At 38.1% G+C, this 13,493-nt stretch overlaps 1 protein-coding gene and 1 non-coding gene across 2 annotated transcripts in view; both read left to right on the top strand.

Annotated features, from left to right (window-relative positions):
• The window catches only part of LOC126252285 (mucin-5AC-like), a 519,485-nt gene that overhangs the window by 349,153 nt on the left and 156,839 nt on the right, over positions 1-13,493 (top strand). The gene's annotated exons all lie outside the window — the stretch shown is intronic.
• Positions 6,767-6,839, top strand: Trnaa-cgc (transfer RNA alanine (anticodon CGC)). The gene has a single exon. It is a non-coding gene; the product is annotated as a tRNA-Ala (tRNA).

Raw genomic sequence — 13,493 nt, 5'->3', positions numbered from 1 at the left:
AACATTACAAAGATTCCAGCATTAGCCACCAGATCATTTATAGGTATTATGAACTGTAATGGCCCTATAACATTCGCTTGGAGTATGCCTGAAGCTGCTTTCACATCTCATGACTTCTTTTAGTTAAAAACAATGCGTAGAGTTCTATATCCTAGAAAGCCTTCAGGTCACTTACAAAGCTGATCCAGTATTCTGTAAGGTCATATTTTATTCAGTAGATAATAGTGTGGAACTGTGATGAATGCCTGCCAGAAGTAATAGAATGTGATATCAACCTGTGTTCCACTATTTACAGCTTTTTGAATCTCATCTCATCACCTTTATTGATTCTTATTGCGAAGTATATTTCTTGTTTCCAAAAGAAAAAAAATCATAATACATGAGTATAAAATGTATTCTATAATTTTACAAAAGACTGACATCAGCAATAAAAGTCTGCAGTTGCTTGAATCTGTCTGATGATCCTTCTTGAATACAGGAATGACATGTACTTTTTCTTCATCTGTTTTGAATGCTTCATTGATCTATGGTAAAAAATGCTAGAAGCAACTTATTCATGTGATATATCCTATTAAAGCCCACTGCATTTATTCTATTAAATAATTTTTGGCGATTTTTCTATTCTGTGGTCATTATTTTCATGTTGTCATATTGCCATTTCGGCAACAATTGAAAACCAGAATATAGTATTCTATTTTGGAATTTCAGCTTTCCCTATGTCCTCATCTGTTTGCATGCTTGTATTGCAGTGAGTGGTGGGTTAGATGTCATTGATCTGTTTCCTAACTTCAACTAAGACAAAAATTTCCTTTTTTAATATTTCTTTTGGTAAATTATACTATTGCAGCATTATGGTCACTCTTAATTGAATTGAAAGGTGTTGAAATCTGTGTGAGAGAAAATCTGAGATGTTACCCACATGAGTCAGTTCTTTAGCTAATTGCTGAAGATAAACTTTAGATACAATGTTTAGTGCAATATCATATGACTTCACTTCCCTGCCAGTTGTTGCAATCTTATGCATCCCCCAGACCACAGCTGGTAGTTTTGAAATGTTCTGTCATTAAAACTGGTAACTTAAACTTTCTCACTATTACCATAGCATGTCAGGAAATTTTCATGCAAATTCTTGAACTTTTTTATTAAGGCTGCTGAGAGAGATGAAGGATCTGATTACCATGTCTGACTCGCCAAGGCCACTCAACTTCACCCAATCATTTCACATTCAGAATCTGCAATAACTTCATTAAATGCATTTGGTAATAGGAAGTCATAGACTGTAAGCATACCTCAAGGTAGTGCATGTAATGATGATGATTTTGTTGCTAATAGTAATATTATAATTTATGTGGAGTACTAGCATTGATAAGAGTTTTGATGGACAGAAAAAGGAAATTAGACACCAAAACTAAGAAACTGAGAAGAGAAGAGGATGTTGAAGAAAAAAAAAAGGCAGTAATGTTTAGAAGTATTGATTCCAGATATAGCCATGAGCTGAGGGCTGGAAAAGTGAAAAAAAGGAAGTAAGTGAAAGGAAGTAATGGATAAACACCAGTTTGAGCAAATGATGTTGGTGAATAGCAGCATAGCGTGAGGAAAGGCTTAATTGAGAATGACAAAACCACGAATAATGGAAGGTTCTAGGAAAAAGACAAAGTTTTCTGGGCCAAATTGTAATGTTCAAAGTTATAAAATGGTATTACTTACTGTGAGACTCTAGATGACAATGAAACTAATATGGATATGATTACTAGTATCTTTCCAATGGTAGGATTTAGACCTACTGCTATAGGTCTTACACCAATCTAGAGTCTTGCCAAGTGTCTGTGTTAAAGTAATGGACAGAAAGTTTTAACTTGCACTTTTCATCCCATAATACCTAAATTTACCATTACTAAATATTACATATTAAATCTTTGGATTATGTGTGACAAATGATTTGTCAATAATGAATTTTGTACCACTGAAACACAATCACCAAATACTGGTATACCCTTTTCAAATAAAGAAAGGGACAAGTTATGAATGTCTTCTGACATATTTGAATTTATGGGTTTTGATCTTTAGAAACTGGTTGTTTCATAGAAATACATTAAAATCTATAATTGATGAAAAAATGCCTACTAACAAATTTCAGTCTTTACAAGTTTTCATATAACTGTTGGAGTTGCCATTATTAATAAAAGAGGAATAAATCAAGTCAGAGATTTTGACTGTCTGAGAGATGGCACTAGAGACAACTGCATTCTTATTGCTATGGGAAGTGATAGTTCTAGTCTAATAGCATAGACCTACAGTTTCCATCTATTTCTTAAAAGCTAAGTGAATTTATTAAAACAAGTGAAGCACCCTTCAATTATTTTACTGCTTATAGACTTTCACAAAAGTCTAATCTGAATACAATACATTTAGAATATACAGATAGTATGAATAATTGACAAAAATGTGAAAACAATGTAGCTTTACACAAAAGTGTACAAATATTGTGGGTAATCCAGTTGTACCTTTAAATAATTAGTGAGGACAGGCAATCACTCACCCGCAGATGAATGATGGTGGATCACACACACACACACACACACACACACACACACACACACACACACATGTATATAAATGCATACAGTTCAGGAAATACTCTCTTAGTTTCACATTCTGTGCATTGTTAATAGGTAACTATGTTTCAAATCTACATGAACATTTACGTTTTTTCCTTTATGTTTAGGGTCCTTTGTACATTGCAGTAATCTTTGTTTCTAATATACTTACTTCAGGCTTCTTTAAAACCTCATATAAAATTTACACACTTCAATTAATTCAATTAGCAATAAATTTGGGTCTGTCACAAACTTAAAAGTAATCACTCACAAATTCCACTGTAAATTTATCCTTCATTTAAGACTAGACTTATTAAAGCATGGCTTGTTATTTATGGCAATGCATGAATAAAAAAAACCTGCAGTGTTGCATTAACTAGTCTGTAATAATAATAGTATTGCATTATACACAGTTCATATTGTTGTGTTCACACTTACAGTAATGTTACTCTTTGTGGTGGATGGATGCCATATTTAATACTTCATGTGTATAAATAAGCTACATGAACTTACTGTCTCTTACTGTTGGGTGGAATTAATTACTCTCAGTATAAGGTTGTATGTGATATTATTAACTCAAAAATCACAACTAATGTAGTACTTACTATCAATCTGTTTTAATTATAAGGAATGTTCCAGTTACACTTTTATCTTATTAGCAGTTATTAATTGTGAATAACCTATTTTGACAAATAAGTTTTATGAGGCTTGTTGTGACATTCAAGTTTTTGGGCCTTTGTTGTCCAGTAAATAAATTTCTTACTTTTCTGACATAAATTTTCATCCTATGAATGTAAAAGTACTGCTGTTGAAGTGTGTTTTATGATTTATATTTGGCACCTTTAGTTTATTCAAGTACTGGTCATATATTTAACTGTGAATTACAGATTGGTACAGCAGTATGAGGGTGAAATGATAACTCTGACAAATTTCTATGAAATAATTATTATTAAGCATTGTGACCAGGGATATATGTTTCTCGTGTGGGTTTTGTTCATATTTTGAAGTACATGCAACACAAAACTGGCAACTTTGTTAAGTAAATGGTGTCACAAATTTTTTAGCAATGGATGAAATGAAATGATTGTATGGCATTATTGGCCAAGAGACACTGTCTGTGCTTCTTCAGCTGTCTGGAGAAAGTATTTCTATTTGACACCACTTCAGTGATTTGAGTGTTGATGAAGATGACATGAAATGATAAGCACAACACAAATGCGCAGCCCAGGGCAAAGAAAATCTCTTGCCCAGCCTGGAATCAAACCCAGACTCCACAGACTATACCACAAGGTGTAGACCAATGGATACTAATGAGTATCAAGCAGTGAACATATTTAAAAAAAGAAAATTTCAAGAGGGTTTGTGACTGATAAATAAAGATGAGAGAAACTGATGAGGACTCTGCATGAATACTCCGGACAATGCAGTACTGAATAAGTGAATTCAAAGTGCTCACGCAATTACTGAATTAAACTTGCTTCAGATGTGTTATTGAGATTACTTGCAAATAAACACTGAATAAAAACCATGATATTGTGAGTGCAAACATACAAATTAAGATTCATGAGATTATTGAGATGGTGGGTATTTTATCTAATTAGGCATAAGATACCCTGAATGAAGTACTGCATAAGAAGAAACTGTGTGTACTGGTGCTGTATTTATTAACTCCATACCAAAAACACTAATGTAAAGATATCTGCAAAGTGTGTTTGAAGAAATTGATGCAACCTCTGGTGAATTTGAAGTGTAATTATTTAGCTGAATAAAATGTGAATGCACCATTGTAACCCAGAGTTAACAGTGCAGTAACAGTGGTGGGTAGATGAAGGCGAAAGCACCTCAGTAGGTGATTATCATTTTATTGGCAGTAAAACCAATGGCAAATTTTATTTAGAGACTCACAAGTCATCGTCATTATTGACTACGTACAAAATGCTAAAAGAGTGGCTAGCTCATTTTATGCCATGTTATTGGGCTATTGTCATAGTGAGTTCAATCATTTATGTGTGAAGAGGAGCTGTGACATGACAATATGTATGATTATACACTAGCAATTACAGTGGCAAAAGGGCACAAGCTGGGCTATAAAGCTGTTCCCTAAGCATCCTTTCGAGTACCATATGCCTCTTTTTTATTTTGCAATCCTGGAAAATGGTTGGGGTGGAGTACATTTGTTGAATTATTTGGTTATAATTTTTAATGAAACTGAAAAGTAATTTATTCTGGCATATCTGTGAGCACTGAGCTTGTCACAGAATGTAGTGAGAAGTAAATTGTGCTTTTTACAAATATATCTTATTTACCGTGATGTTTACAATACCCATCAGTCCACTAACTTGTTACTGTTTCTTCCATACAGGTTAAGTATATCTCGCGAGCACATGTGTGGATGACATAGCAGTTCCTCTTTGTCTGTTTAGATCAGTATTTAAATGTATTCAGTTTCAGAAAAAAAAACAGATTACATTTGATTTGTGTGTTGAGAGCTCAGGAAGAGCTGCTGATTTGATTTGGATGCAAAAGTCAATGGCATGATGTGTTATGTACAAGTTATGAAGGGTTGCCACATTTCTGTGTGGTGAATGTGTAACAGCTAGATTACTGAATGACTTTTATTGCAGTGTAATGTCATAACATGAGACTGCACTAAGTTTCCTTCAGTTAAAACTTCTGAGCTAAGAGGCCTTGGTTGATGCATAACACTGTTCCTTGATGTTTCATCTCTTAGGAGAAAGCAACTACGTCAAAGGCTCAAAGTGCCCGCAAAATTTAAAAGAGCTGTAGAGAGGCACCACCATTGTCACATGATGCCAATGATTATTTCTGGTTGGCATCATTACCCTCAGAGTTTATTCATAAAAAGAGCTTTAGATGACTATCACAGGGAATATAAATGAAATGTCAGGGAAAAGTTTTGTGTATTGACCATGGCCTTTCAGCCTGGAAGCTTCAACTGAAATAAATACTATACCAGTAACTCATTTCAGTTTGTATGAAATTGCTGTGTTCAGTGAAAAATGGAATGTATGTAGTTATTTATGCTCTATGCAGTCAGAATCTTGGTTAATTTATGATTTAATTGAATTTGTTTGTTTATGTGTGTGTGTGTGTGTGTGTGTGTGTGTGTGTGTGTGTGTGTGTGTGTGTGTGTGTGTGTCTATACCATTGGAAGTCACAACCTTCTGATGCTACCTCCAAGACTATCAATCTCATAGCCAAGTAACTGGAGGAGGACCTGGTTTTGTTTCTTAAGAAAGGGGTCAATTTTGCACCCACTCCTAAAAGTGCACGCATCACATAGATCATCAATGCAGTTGCACAGCTTCCACCTGAAGCAGCTGAAGAAGTACTTTTTGAAACTTGTCATGCTCTCACATGAACAAAACCTGTAAAACTTGCTATTTACTCAGTGGGATCAGGAATAATGACTACAAGTAAAAGTTTTGTGTTTGAACTGATTGATATGTTCTGTGAAAGGTTCACATGCACAAAATATTCTATTATTACTAATATCCCTATTGGAAACAGTGCTATTAACAGTTCCAAGGTGACCTCTATGGGAAGTTCCAAGTAAAATGGTCTATCACCTTGACTTCTAATTGCCAAAGTTAATTGCTCACCTTAAAAGTGGAAAATAATCTCGCCACTTGCCATACGGTTTTGTCAGGCAATTAGTTACTTCCGTGAAATCTAAGCGATCCATTTTGGTGTACAGCCCTCAAGAGTTCACTACCTACTTTCACTGAAAACACTATTGGTAAGTGACTAGCTCATACATCATCTGAGGCACAGTGCACACAGGTGTTTGATTGACGCTGACAGAGTGATATCTCGGTGCGAAGTGTCTCTTCCCACTGCCTCTCTGCCGAATTTATATATCAGTGCAGCAGACTGCCAAACAGAAAGTCTGCTATCAACTGCCCTAGGCAAAGATAGCAGCATCTAAATGGCCCCTTTGTTGGATACACATTAATTAATATCTCAGTTGTGTAACAATTTACAATCTTATTAATTTTTATACAATTGGAGTTAAGTTTGCTCCAGTTACGGAAATAGTTGTTACTCGACTGCATTGAAACTTGGCCGGCTAGAATTTGTAGAATTGAACCGACAGTAGAATGACTTCTGAACTGTGTCTTTAAGATCCCTTGTAATGACTGTTACCGAGCGAGGTGGTGCAGTGGTTAGCACACTGGACTCGCATTCGGGAGGACGACGGTTCAATCCCGTCTCCGGCCATCCTGATTTAGGTTTTCCGTGATTTCCCTAAATCGCTTCATGCAAATGGTTCCTTTGAAAGGGCACGGCCGATTTCCTTTCCCATCCTTCCCTCACCCGAGCTTGCGCTCCGTCTCTAATGACCTCGTTGTCGACGGGACGTTAAATACTAATATCCTCCTCCTCCTTGTAATGACTGTTATTTGCAATACAGCTTTGAAACCTGGTACAGGTTATACTTAATCAATTATCAGTAAGGACATTTTCATTCCAAATTTGGTTTTTAGTAAATAACTTGAAAACTGTTATTGGTGTCAATGATATATTGTTAGACCAAACTGAGGCTACATATGAATTTTCATCTTTTTGAGTCTAATATTTAGTGCCTTCATTTTTTTGTAAAAATGCCAATTTAGACCAAAATGTTGTTCCAAGCAAGTTGAGATGTGTAACTTTTTATTGTGTCATACATTTGTGCATTCTGAACTGTTTTTAGCTTTCCAACTGTGTTGTTTAGTGCCACTTCTTTTTTTTCCTATGATGGAACTTACCAAACGAAAGTGTTGGTTTGTTGATAGACACACAAACAAACACAAACACACACACAAAATTCAAGCTTTCGCAACCCACAGTTGCTTCATCAGAAATGAGGGAAGGAGGGAAGGAGAGGGAAAGACGAAAGGATGTGGGTTTTAAGGGAGAGGGTAAGGAGTCATTCCAATCCCGGGAGCGGAAAGACTTACCTTAGGGGGAAAAAAGGACACGTATACACTCGCGCGCACGCGCGCGCGCACACTCGCACACACACACACACACACACACACACACACATATCCATCCGCACATATACAGACACAAGCAGACATTTGTAAAGGCAAAGAGTTTGGGCAGAGATGTCAGTCGAGGCGGAAGTACAGAGGCAAAGATGTTGTTGAATGACAGGTGAGGTATGAGCGGCAGCAACTTGAAATTAGCAGAGGTTGAGGCCTGGTGGGTAACAGGAAGAGAGGATATACTGAAGGGCAAGTTCCCATCTCCGTAGTTCTGACAGGTTGGTGTTAGTGGGAAGTATCCGGATAATCCGGATGGTGTAACACTATGTCAAGATGTGCTGGCCGTGCACCAAGGCATGTTTAGCCACAGGGTGATCCTCATTACCAACAAACACTGTCTGCCTGTGTCCATTCATGTGAATGGACAGTTTGTTGCTGGCCATTCCCACATAGAAAGCTTCACAGTGTAGGCAGGTCAGTTGGTAAATCACGTGGATGCTTTCACACGTGGCTCTGCCTTTGATCGTGTACACCTTCCGGGTTACAGGACTGGAGTAGGTGGTGGTGGGAGGCTGCATGGGACAGGTTTTACACCAGGGGCAGTTATAAGGGTAGGAGCCAGAGGGTAGGGAAGGTGGTTTGGGGATTTCATAGGGATGAGCTAAGAGGTTACAAAGGTTAGGAGGACGGCGGAAAGACACTCTTGATGGAGTGGGGAGGATTTCATGAAGGATGGATCTCATTTCAGGGCGGGATTTGAGGAAGTCGTATCCCTGCTGGAGAGCCACATTCAGAGCCTGATCCAGTCCCGGAAAGTATCCTGTCACAAGTGGGGCACTTTTGGGGTTCTTCTGTGGGAGGTCCCACGCACCTTCCCACCACCACCTACTCCAGTCCTGTAACATGGAAGGTGTACACGAACAAAGGCAGAGCCACGTGTGAAAGCACTCACGTGATTTACCAACTGACCTGCCTACACTGTGAAGCTTTCTATGTGGGAATGACCAGCAACAAACTGTCCATTCGCATGAATGGACACAGGCAGACAGTGTTTGTTGGTAATGAGGATCACCCTGTGGCTAAACTTGCCTTGGTGCACGGCCAGCACATCTTGGCACAGTGTTACACCGTCCAGGTTCTCTGGATACTTCCCACTAACACCAACCTATCCGAACTCCGGAGATGGGAACTTGCCCTTCAGTATATCCTCTCTTCCCGTTACCCACCAGGCCTCAACCTCCGCTAATTTCAAGTTGCCGCTGCTCATACCTCACCTGTCATTCAACTACATCTTTGCCTCTGTACTTCCGCCTCGACTGACATCTCTGTCCAAACTCTTTGCCTTTACAAATGTCTGCTTGTGTCTGTATATGTGCAGATGGATATGTGTGTGTGTGTGTGTGTGTGTGTGTGTGTGTGTGTGTGCGCGCGCGTGCTCGCGCGAGTGTATACCTGTCCTTTTTTCCCCCTAAGGTAAGTCTTTCCGCTCCCGGAATTGGAATGACTCCTTACCCTCTCCCTTAAAACCCACATCCTTTCGTCTTTCCCTCTCCTTCCTTTCCACTCCCGGGATTGGAATGACTCCTTACCCTCTCCCTTAAAACCCACATCCTATCGTCTTTCCCTCTCCTTCCCTCCTTCCCTCTTTTCTGATGAAGCAACCGTGGGTTGCGAAAGCTTGAATTTTGTGTGTGTGTTTGTGTTTGTTTGTGTGTCTATCAACATACCAATGCTTTCGTTTGGTAAGTTACATCATCTTTGTTTTTAGATATATTTTTCCCACGTGGAATGTTTCCCTCTATTGTTAGACCAAACTGAGGCTATATATGAATTTTCATCTTTTTGAGTCTAATATTTAGTGCCTTCATTTTTTTTGTAAAAATGCCAATTTAGACCAATATATATATATAAAAACAAAGATGATGTGACTTACCAAATGAAAGTGCTGGCAGGTCGACAGACACACAAACAAACACAAACATACACACAAAATTCAAGCTTTCGCAACAAACTGTTGCCTCATCAGGAAAGAGGGAAAGAGAGGGAAAGACGAAAGGATGTGGGTTTTAAGGGAGAGGGTAAGGAGTCATTCCAATCCCGGGAGCGGAAAGACTTACCTTAGGGGGAAAAAAGGTCGGGTATACACTCGCACACACACACATATCCATCCACATATATACAGACACAAGCAGACATATTTAAAGACAATGCTGATTTACAAATCACTTGTCAATGTGGACAGCACACTTGGTGCTTCGACATCTTCTGCGAAGGGTAAAAAGAACGAAATAAGAGGAGTTGGTAAAACTTCTCAATTTGTTCTTATTCATGGACCTACTCTATTTTGTGGTGCGAGGTTAAACTTTTCTATAATGAAAGTTTCTTCTTCATCCACTTTGGGTAATGGATGGTTAACTGTAGCTTTCGTTGCTTGCAACAATGCAGGGAGAGCTGGTTTGGAATCCTTTGAATGTCGGGAAATCTTAGCTTACCGTACTATACCGGTTTCTGAGATTATTATTGCTAGTGAGGGTTCCTACCTACTTCCGCACGGGAGTTTGTCTTTGTCTTGTCGTAGACGTTGTAAGATAAATTCTGATTGTAGTGTTCACGTATGGGTGAAGGCAAGTGGTCCTTCTTCTTTGGAAGATTGTCTCATTGTGGGTGATTGTACTCTATATAATCATTGAAAGCAGTTGTTAATAAACAGCCCTTTTAAGGGCCACAAATACTACAAACTTTGATCTTGCCAAAAGCCGAGAAACTTGTGTCTGTATATGTGTGGATGGATATGTGTGTGTGTGCGAGTGTATACCTGTCCTTTTTTCCCCCTAAGGTAAGTCTTTCTGCTCCCGGGATTGGAATGACTCCTTATCCTCTCCCTTAAAACCCACATCCTTTCGTCTTTCCCTCTCCTTCCCTCTTTCCTGATGAGGCAACAGTTTGTTGCGAAAGCTTGAATTTTGTGTGTATGTTTGTGTTTGTTTGTGTGTCTGTCGACCTGCCAGCACTTTCATTTGGTAAGTCACATCATCTTTGTTTTTAGATATATTTTTCCTACGTGGAATGTTTTCCTCTATTATAACCATATATATATATATATATATATATATATATATATATATATATATATATATATATATATATATATATAAACAAAGATGATGTAGCTTACCAAACGAAAGCATTGGTATGTTGATAGAGACACTAACAAACACAAACACACACACAAATTTTAAGCTGTCGCAACCCAAAGTTGCTTCATCAGGAAAGAGGGAAGGAGAGGGAAAGACGAAAGGATGTGAGTTTTAAGGGAGAGGGTAAGGAGTCATTCCAATCCCGGGAGCAGAAAGACTTACCTTAGGGGGAAAAAAGGACAGGTATACACTTGCACACACACACATATCCATCTGCACATATACAGACACAGGCAGACTCAGTTAATATACTGAAGCATACACTGACAAAGTTTGGAAAAGTCATTTTAATTTTCAATTTCACTCTTAGATTACAGTGCAATCCTTTGTATGTTAAGCACAGGTGCATTATTGTGGGATAAGTCCCAGCACAGTCGCTCACCTCTGTATCTCCTACAATGATACAGCACTTGTTTCACCTCAAGGGAAACTTGTCACTGAAATAAAACTATAATTAAGAAGCATGTGATTAGTTCTCACCATCTATTACCCCTTCATCTTTTACTGATCACTTCTGTTATCTAACCTGCTGCAATTCAGCCATCCTCTCTCTCCACACCCTGGAATGTAATATCAGTGCTTTAATTTTTAGGTGCTAAGTTTCATATATACTCTAGCAACAGTAAACATAAAAGGGAGATCAGTAAAACAAATCTTTTAAGTCATTTCTAAAAAAACATTTTCAATATCAAACAGTAACGGGGGCAGAAGATACAGTTTTGAAGTGCACAATGGAGTAAAGGTGTGTTTGGATGTAAAACATTGCTGCTGGGGTAAAGGACAGAAGCAGTTAAAAAAATAGAAGTGTGTTCAAAGTTAACTCATTATTTCATTTTTTTCCTCCTTTTAAGTGACAGTCATTTGCATGTTATGTTGGCATTCTGAGATTTCTCTGATCTCTTCTTCCTTTTCACTTTCAGTCATGTTGTAGCCCTTATGATGTGTTGCTGCTCAGCTTTGATTCTGTTGGATCAATCTCCTATTTGGTTTGCTAATATTTCTTCTTTCTTCAATTTACTAATGAAGTACTTGTTTGGATAAATTTTCATTGGACACCCTTTGAACAATAATTCCTGTTGTTCACTACCTTTTCTTCTATGCTCCTGATGTTAAGCTGCAGCAATTATGCACATTTCTTCTTGCTCTTTCTATTCTGGAAAAACTATAATCGAAAAAAAAAAAATACTCATTCAGCCTAGATTCCGTTGGTCTAAGAGGATAGTTTGTAAGAGAATAATTTGATCATCTGCAAATGAAAGGGGAGAAATAAAACTATTTGGATATTTTCAGCATTAAAATTGAAAAGATTGTTACTAACCATATAGCGGAGATGTTGGGTCACAGACTGGGTCAACAAAAAGGTTGCTGTAAATGTTGAGCTTTCAATAAAAAGGCCATTTTCTAAAGTAGACAACATACACAAATGCACGTGCCCCCCCCCCCTCCCCCTGCCCCCTTACACACACACTTTCACACAAGCGCAACAACACACACATGACCACTGTGTCCACTGAGCCAGCCTCAGTGGCTAGAGACAGTGGTCATGTGTGCATGAATTGTGCTTGCGTGACTGTGTGTGTGTTGTCTACTTTAGAAAAAGGCCTGTTATCTGAAAGCTCAACATGTATGTCTGTCTATGACTCAACATATAGGGAGCAGCAATCTTTCCTTTTCATAATATTGTCATTATCCCATCCTGAATTTTCCATTGTTTAAAGTTTAATAAAACAGTGCATTGATGTAAAATTGAAGATTGAGTATAACAATATTAGACAAGGAAAGTTGCTACTCACCATATAGTGGAGATGATGAGTCACGATAGGCACAACAAAAAGATTCTCACAATTATAGCTTTTGGCCATTAAGGCCTTTGTCAACAATGGACACACATACAAACACAAACACTCACACAAATGCAACTCACACACACATCTGCAGTCTCAAGCAACTGAAACCACATACCGTTGTCTGAGACTGTAGACGTGTGTGTGAGTTGCATTTGCGTGAGCATCTGTGTGTGTGTGTGTGTCTATTATGGACAAAGGCCTTAATGGCCAAAAGCTATAATTGTGTGAATCTTTTTGATGTGCCTATCGTGACTCAGCATCTCTGATCTATTGTGAGTCGCAACTTTCCTTCTCTAATATTGTTACATTCCATCCTGGATTTTCCATTGTAAGATTTGCATATAATGTGTTTATGAGGACACACTGCTTTTCATTAAATAAAAGACTTGTTGAGTAGCAAACAAACTTGCATAACAGATATAAAATTTCTTTACTAAAGCACACACACACACACACACACACACACACACACACACACACAGACAGAACCACTAAGCTGCCATTGTCTCCTAATCTAATACATCATTTAGTGTGTGTGTGTGTGTGTGTGTGTGTGTGTGTGTGTGCATGTGTGAACTTCTATAAAGACTCTTTCTGAAAGCTAAGTGATTTTTCTGTCTTTTCTATGTGCCTATCTGCTGCTCAGTGGCTTCTCAATTTGGTGGGCAGTAATATTTCTTCATATATATAACAAAGTTTGAACTCATGTGGACCCAGGGGCAAGACACTTTACCCTCATTCCTCAGCAATAACATCTTTTTGCCTATCTGTTTCACCTGTTCCTCTTCGACCCAGAATACCGTCTTCCTGGATGTTAACTTCCACTTCTCAGGTGACTTGATAAAAAGAATAAGAAAC

The sequence above is a fragment of the Schistocerca nitens genome, chromosome 4 (genome assembly GCF_023898315.1).
Source record: "Schistocerca nitens isolate TAMUIC-IGC-003100 chromosome 4, iqSchNite1.1, whole genome shotgun sequence".
NCBI classification, from domain to species: domain Eukaryota; kingdom Metazoa; phylum Arthropoda; class Insecta; order Orthoptera; family Acrididae; genus Schistocerca; species Schistocerca nitens.
This window is presented reverse-complemented; position numbering and strand designations above follow the sequence as displayed.